Source organism: Mesoplodon densirostris, chromosome 5, assembly GCF_025265405.1.
Source record: "Mesoplodon densirostris isolate mMesDen1 chromosome 5, mMesDen1 primary haplotype, whole genome shotgun sequence".
In the NCBI taxonomy this organism is placed as follows: domain Eukaryota; kingdom Metazoa; phylum Chordata; class Mammalia; order Artiodactyla; family Ziphiidae; genus Mesoplodon; species Mesoplodon densirostris.
In genome coordinates, this window is record NC_082665.1 from 123,030,412 (window position 1) to 123,037,380 (window position 6,969).

Consider the following 6,969-nt stretch of genomic DNA (forward strand, 5'->3'; position numbering starts at 1 on the left):
TTTTTTTCTTTTGCAGGACTACATCGTAAGTGGTGTTATGTATTTTTTTTTTTTAAAGAAGATGTTGAAGGTAGTTTATTTTTGCTGTGTTGGGTCTTCGTTTCTGTGCGAGGGCTTTCTCTAGTTGTGGCAAGCGGGGGCCACTCTTCATCATGGTGCGCGGGCCTCTCACTATTGCGGCCTCTCTTGTTGTGGAGCACAGGCTTCAGGCGCGCAGGCTCAGTAGTTGTGGCTCACGGGACTAGTTGCTCCACAGCATGTGGGATCCTCCCAGACCAGGGCTCGAACCCGTGTCCCCTGCATCAGCAGGCAGATTCTCAACCACTGAGCCACCAGGGAAGCCTGGTGTTATATGTATTTCTGTTGCATCCGAAGGAGGCACCTAATGTCTGTCCCACTTCTAGTGTTTTTAACATTGACCAGTGGGTTCAGCTTTTGTCAGCCTGGTCTCCCCAATAAAAAGTTCTCTATCAGTCTTTCACCTAATTATCTTAGTAGCTGTTGATCATTGTCTATACCTACTATTTCATTAAGGATTAATCACCCATCTCTATCATTTTTCCTGCATTTATTACTCGTGACTCTTCTAAAAAGAACTTTCCCTCATTGACTTTGCCCTAAAATGAGTCTGACTTGGAAAGACAGAATCAGTGCTTGATTCCCTTTATTCATCAGTTAGCCTATTAAGAGTTGGTGTCTGAGCAACCTCTGAAGATCGAAGATGACCAGTGAGATTATTTTTTTTAAGTATCATTATGTACTCTTTGGCTTTTTGTACATTTGATTGTTTGCATCCATTGTGTTCAAATTTTCGATGGTTGGCTTGTTTGGGGATGCCCCAGCCGCGTTAGGGGCCCCCACTAAGTCGTGGGGTATTGATGAGGTTTGGGGCTATTAGAGTTGCAAAAAGTGCTTGAATAAACAGAAAAGAGAAAAAGGTGAGTGTGCTGTCAGAAACCCACATGAAGAAAGTGTTTCAAGCAGGACGGACTGGTCAGCTGGGTCATTCTTGATGCAATAGGAGAGAAGTTCTCATGAGCAGCCATTGATGTAGCAACTGGAAGGTCACCGGTGATCTTGATAAGAGGGATGTTAAAAGTGAAACATTGGAGTGGGTGTGGGAACAACTGGGAGGAAAGAAATTGTAATGAGTACAAATAGTTGTTTCAAAGAATGTTACTGTAAAGGGAAGGAAAAAGATGGGATGGTAACTGGAAAGGGAAATGGGGTCAAGAGAACTCCATTTTTAAAAATTCATTTAAAAAAATTATTGAAGTAGATTTACAATGTTATATTGATTTCTGCTGTACAGCAGTGATTCAGTTATACATATATGTATTCTTTTTCGCATTCTTTTCCATTATGGCTTATCACAGGATATTGAATATAGTTCCCTGTGCAGTACAGTAGAATCTCATTGTGGATCCATCCTGTATATAATAGTTTGCACCTGCTAACCCCAAACTCCCAATCCATCCCTCCCCCACACCCCCCCCTTGGCAACCACAGGTCTGTTCTCTGTGTTTCTGTTTCGTAGATATGTTCATTTGTGTAGTATTTTAGATTCCACATATTAATGATATCATACGGTATTTGTCTTTTCCTGTCAACTTCACTTAGTATAATAATCTCTAGGTCCATCCATGTTGCTGCAAACAACATTCTTTTTTATGGCTGAGTAGTATTCCATTGTGTATATGTACCACATCTTCTTTATCCATTCCTCTGTCGATGGACACTTAGGTTGTTTCCATGTCTTGGATATTGTGAATAGTGCTGCTATGAATATAGGGGTGCATGTATCTTTTTGAATTATGGCTTTCTCCGGATACATTCCCAGGAGTGGGATTGCTGGATCATATGGTAACTGTTTTTAGTTTTTTGAGGAACCTCCATACTGTTCTTCATAGTGGCTGCACCAATTTACATTCCCACCAACAGAATAAGAGGGTTCCCTTTTCTCCACACCCTCTCCAGCATTTATTATTTGTAGACTTTTTAATGATGGCCATTCTGACCAATGTGACATGGTACCTCAATTGTAGTTTTGATTAGCAATGACAAGTGTCTTTTTATGTGTCTATTTGCTATCTGTATGTCTTTGGAGAAATGTCTATTTATGTCTTCTGCCCATTTTTCAATTGGATTGTTTTTTTGTTATTGAATTGTATGAGCTGTTTGTGTATTTTGGAAATTAATCCCTTGTTGGTAGCATCGTTTGCAAATCTTTTCTCCCAGTCCGTAGGTTGTCTTCGTTTTGTTTATAGTTTCCTTCGCTGTGCAAAAGCTTTTAAGTTTAATTAGGTCCCATTTGTTTATTTTTGCTTTTATTTCTGTTGCCTTGGGAGACTGACCTAAGAAAACATTGGTACGATTTAGGTCAGAGAATGTTTTGCTTATGTTCTCCTTCTAGGAGTTTTATGGTGTTATGTCTTATATTTAAGCCATTTTGAGTTTTTGTGTATGGTGTGAAGGTGTGTTCTGACTTCATTGATTTACATGCGGCTGTCCTACTTTCCCAACACCACTTGCTAAAGGGACTGTCTTTTTCCCATTGTATATTCTTGCCTCCTTTGTCGAAGATTAATTAACTGTAGGTGTGTGAGTTTATTTCTGGGCTGTCTATTCTTTTCCATTGATCCATACGTCTGTTTTTGTGCCAATACCATGCCGTTTTGAATACTGTAGCTTTATAGTGTTGTCTGAAATCAGGTTGTGCCTCCTTATTTGTTCTTTATCTTCAGGATTGCTTTGTCAATTCTGGTCTTTAATGGTTCCATATAAATTTTAGAATTATTTGTCCTAGTTTTGTGAAAAATGTCGTGGGTAATTTGATAGGGATGGCATTAAACCTGTAGATTGCTTTGGGTAGTATGGACATTTTAACAATATTAATTCTTCTAATCCAAGAACATTTACTCATTTTTTAATGTTTGTTTTTTAAACTTTATTTTTAAATAAGTTTAGATTTATAGAAGAGTTACAAAGATAGTACAGAGTTCCCATACAACCTTTTCCCAGCTTCCCCGAGTGGCAGCATCTTACATATACATGGTATGTTTATCAAAACCAGGGATGGGCCTCCCTGGTGGCGCAGTGGTTGAGAGTCCACCTGCCGATGCAGGGGATATGGGTTCGTGCCCCGGTCTGGGAGGATCCCATATGCCGCGGAGCGGCTGGGCCCGTGAGCCATGGCCGCTGGGCCTGCGCGTCCGGAGCCTGTGCTCCGCAACGGGAGAGGCCACAACAGTGAGAGGCCCACATACCGCAAAAAGAAAAAAGAAAAAACAAAAACAAAAAAAAACAGGGAATCAACAGCACAGTTAAATTGGTACAGTACTATTAACTAAACCAAACTCTGAAAGAATCATTTAGTGGGAGTCCAGGTGGCTTTTTCTAGAGGATGCTAAATTAGTTAACTGTTATTTTCTGAGCACCTACTATGTGCAGTCACTGTCTAGAAATTCAAGATAAGAAAGTATAAGACAAAGTTTCTTTTGAGGAGCAAGTTTAATACTTTGGAAAACTTTTTTTATGATTGAAAGTGGAAACGCTTTGGGGAAAAATGTTTTTTTGCAACTCTGCTTGAAAGAGAGGTGTAGAATGTGGCTGACTGGATGAATCATTGGAGTGATGAGGAGGTGGGAGGGGGCAGTGTGGAAGGTTGTACCCGGTCTGGCGACAGTGCTCGGGAGAATTTTTACTACGGGATGCAGAGCTGCAAGTGGGTACATGCGCGTGTGCAGGTACCAGTGTGTGGACACATGCACTGATTGTCAAACAGCATCCAGTGTCATGTGCCTCCGCCTGAGGTTTTTTTTAACTTTCTGAATGGAAACCAGCATTTTCTTCATTCCTGCGTATTGTAGACGATCATATCCTGATAATTCAACCTGAGAGCTGTTATTTCATTTTATTTTAAATGAAACTCAAAGAAGTATACTGCTCTCATCTTAGAGAACTAGTGAGATGTCTTGTCTTTAATATTACTCCTTCCTAATATGCACATATGCAGCAAGCATGGAGATGACATTTAAAGATACCTCCTAACCCACCATCAAATCAAGGTGTGCATTTTAAAATGTTTTGTGCTTAGGAATCCAGACTGTCCTGGATGTTGAGCAGCTATCTTGATCCAATCTGAGCTCTTACAAACCCTGCAGGGACCCGTTAGCCTAAGCTGGTCTCTTCCATCTCATCCCCATGTCCCATTTTGCTGTGCTCAAGTGTACCAAGATTCTGTCCATTTCTTTTTAATCAATATGATTGTGAAAAATCAAATCATACAAAAGCATGTAAAATAAAAAGTTGAAGTCCCCACCACCACCGCCCCGTGCCACTCCCTCACCTAGAACGAACTTCTATGTAAAAATCTTGCTGGGTATTCTTTTAGACAGTTTACAGTGCATTAACATGGAATACATATGAAATATGTGTGCTTGTGGATTTCATTCTTTTAACACACTCCAAATTATGGATATATATCAGAATGTACTTTACCGTATCTCTATGAATGACATCTAGATTGTTCCCAGTTTGGGGCTGTTACAATTTGCAGTGAACAAACTTGTTCATTTGGTTTTTATGCACATAATCCCGTACATTGCTAGAATTGTCATTTCTGGATCAAAAATTGACTGGTATTGTCAAACTGCTTTATAAAATGACTAATCGATTTATAGTCTAATGGAGTATGAAAGTACCCATTCCCCTTCCTTCTGGCTAATACTAGATAGAATAAGTCTTTAAACTGTTTTTCCTAGTCAGTTGGGTCAAAGTTGCTTTTTTTTTTTTTTAACTTATTTTCTGATTGCTCTCTAGCATTTTTTTTTTTCCTTGAGTGTTTTAGCTACTTCTCTTTCTTCTTTGGAGAATGGTGTGTTCACGTTTTCTGTCCATCTTGATATCTGATTTGTAACTCCTTATAGAATGAATGTTAATCCTTTGTTACATGTATTGCAGATATTTTTCCCAGTCTATTCACTTGTCCCTGAATTCTGTTTTTTATAATGTATACCAGAATTTTAAATTTACATATAATCAAATATGTCAGTCTTTTCCCTTGGATTTTATGGATATACTTTCTTCTGATACTTTTGCAGGTCTTTAATCCACTGGGAATTAATTTTGTGCTGGAGGAGGGATAGGGGTCCGACTTTTTCCATATGGCTCTCCAGTTGCTCAGCACCATTTATCACACTTTTCCCCATAATTTGAAATGCCTCCTTTATCACATACTGAGTCCCCTCACTACTGTTTCCTAAGTCTACTTATTTATTCCTGCTCTGAAATCACACTGTTTTCATTACTCAAGCTTTTTAGTATATTCTATCATTTCTTTACCACATCTTTCTCATCTTCAGGTTATTTAAACACAAATAGGTCTTATCCATAGCGATATAACTTCAGTTTCACAGGTAGTTATAAAGGGGGAGTGACGGAATAGAAACTCTGGGGCTAACCTGAATTCTATGGTGGTCTGGATTTTGGTGGGCGCTCCAGTATCAACTGAACACTACAGAAGTACTTGGCATTTGACAAGTAGTTTGTTTTGTCTCAGTAAATTACAACATTTCTGTGAAGTAGGCAGTGTGAACAATGCTGTGCCATTTACCTACAGGGGAAGTGAGGGAGAGTGGTTAGATGGCTTGCCCATGTACACCTGGCTGGGAGTGACAAAGCCAGACAGATGGGACTCAGCCTCCTTCCTCTCCTTTTGGAGGACTTTCCTCTCCACAGACTCCACCTTGGGCTTGTTCCCAAATCCTCCCTGCCGCTAAAGGGTGGGCTCTCCTCCATCTTTTGAGAGAGACTCAATTAACCAGAACACCCCATCACCAGAGCATTCCAGTTGGTGAGATTTTTTTTTTTTTTTTTTTTTTTTTTTTTTTTTTTGCGGTACGCAGGCCTCTCACTGCTGTGGCCTCTCCCGCTGCGGAGCACTGGCTCCGGACACGCAGGTTCAGCGGTCATGGCTCACGGCCGCTCCGTGGCACATGGGATCCTCCTGGACCGGGGCACGAACCCGTGTCCCCGGCATTGGCAGGTGGACTCTCAACCACTGTGCCACCAGGGAAGCCCCCCAGTTGGTGAGATTTTTAAATCCCGCTAAGCCTCTCTGTTGTAAGGCGCCTAGAGAGAAGAAACATGGAATGAGAGTGTGGTTGGCTGTGTGGTCTGATGGAAAGAACATGGTGCCTGGCATCCAGAGACCTTGCTTCCTGCGTGACTCACCCCACCTTTCTCCATAACCTGCTCTCTTCTGTCAAGTAGGTAGGAATGTGCAGCTTAAGTCCCTTTCAGCTTTACCATCCTACAGTTTCATGATGGAAAAATGGGCCTTAGGGATCAAGGGGCGGTTGAGGTTGGCCATTCTGATGAGCGATGAGCAAGGAGTGCCTTAACTGTCTTCAGAGATTTGATTAATTGTCGCAGTGACTATTGTTTGCATCTCCAGTGTTGACAGAAGAAGAAGAAATTGCCTTGCACTGAAGCAAGGGGAAAGTTTGATTTGATGTAGAGGGCTTTTGCACTCTACCGGTGATTAAATTCTGGAGTTGGGGCTCAAGAGAAATGGTGGAATCACCATTAATAAGAAAGAAAACTGACAACATTTGCCTATTGGGGCTCCAGGGGGGCTGGACTGAGACAGGGGGTGAATTGATAGTTCCCTAGCTTCAAGAAAGGGAAGTTTTAGACAGTTAGCAACTTAGGCATTTTGTGGATCCAGAAACTGGCAAGCTTGCTGGTTGTCCTTCCTTCCAAGATGAATTTCTTGTTATTTTCGTTGAAAAATCAACAAGATAGATGGTACCTAACACTGAAGGTTCACGGACACAGAGGTCCATTACAAGAAGCATTTTAATACTCACTCTGAAAAGTCAAGTCTATTTCTTACCATCATTGAGCCTTTATGTTATTTAGAGGCAGCAGAAAAATCCAAAGCCATATTGGGTTTGATGACTAGTG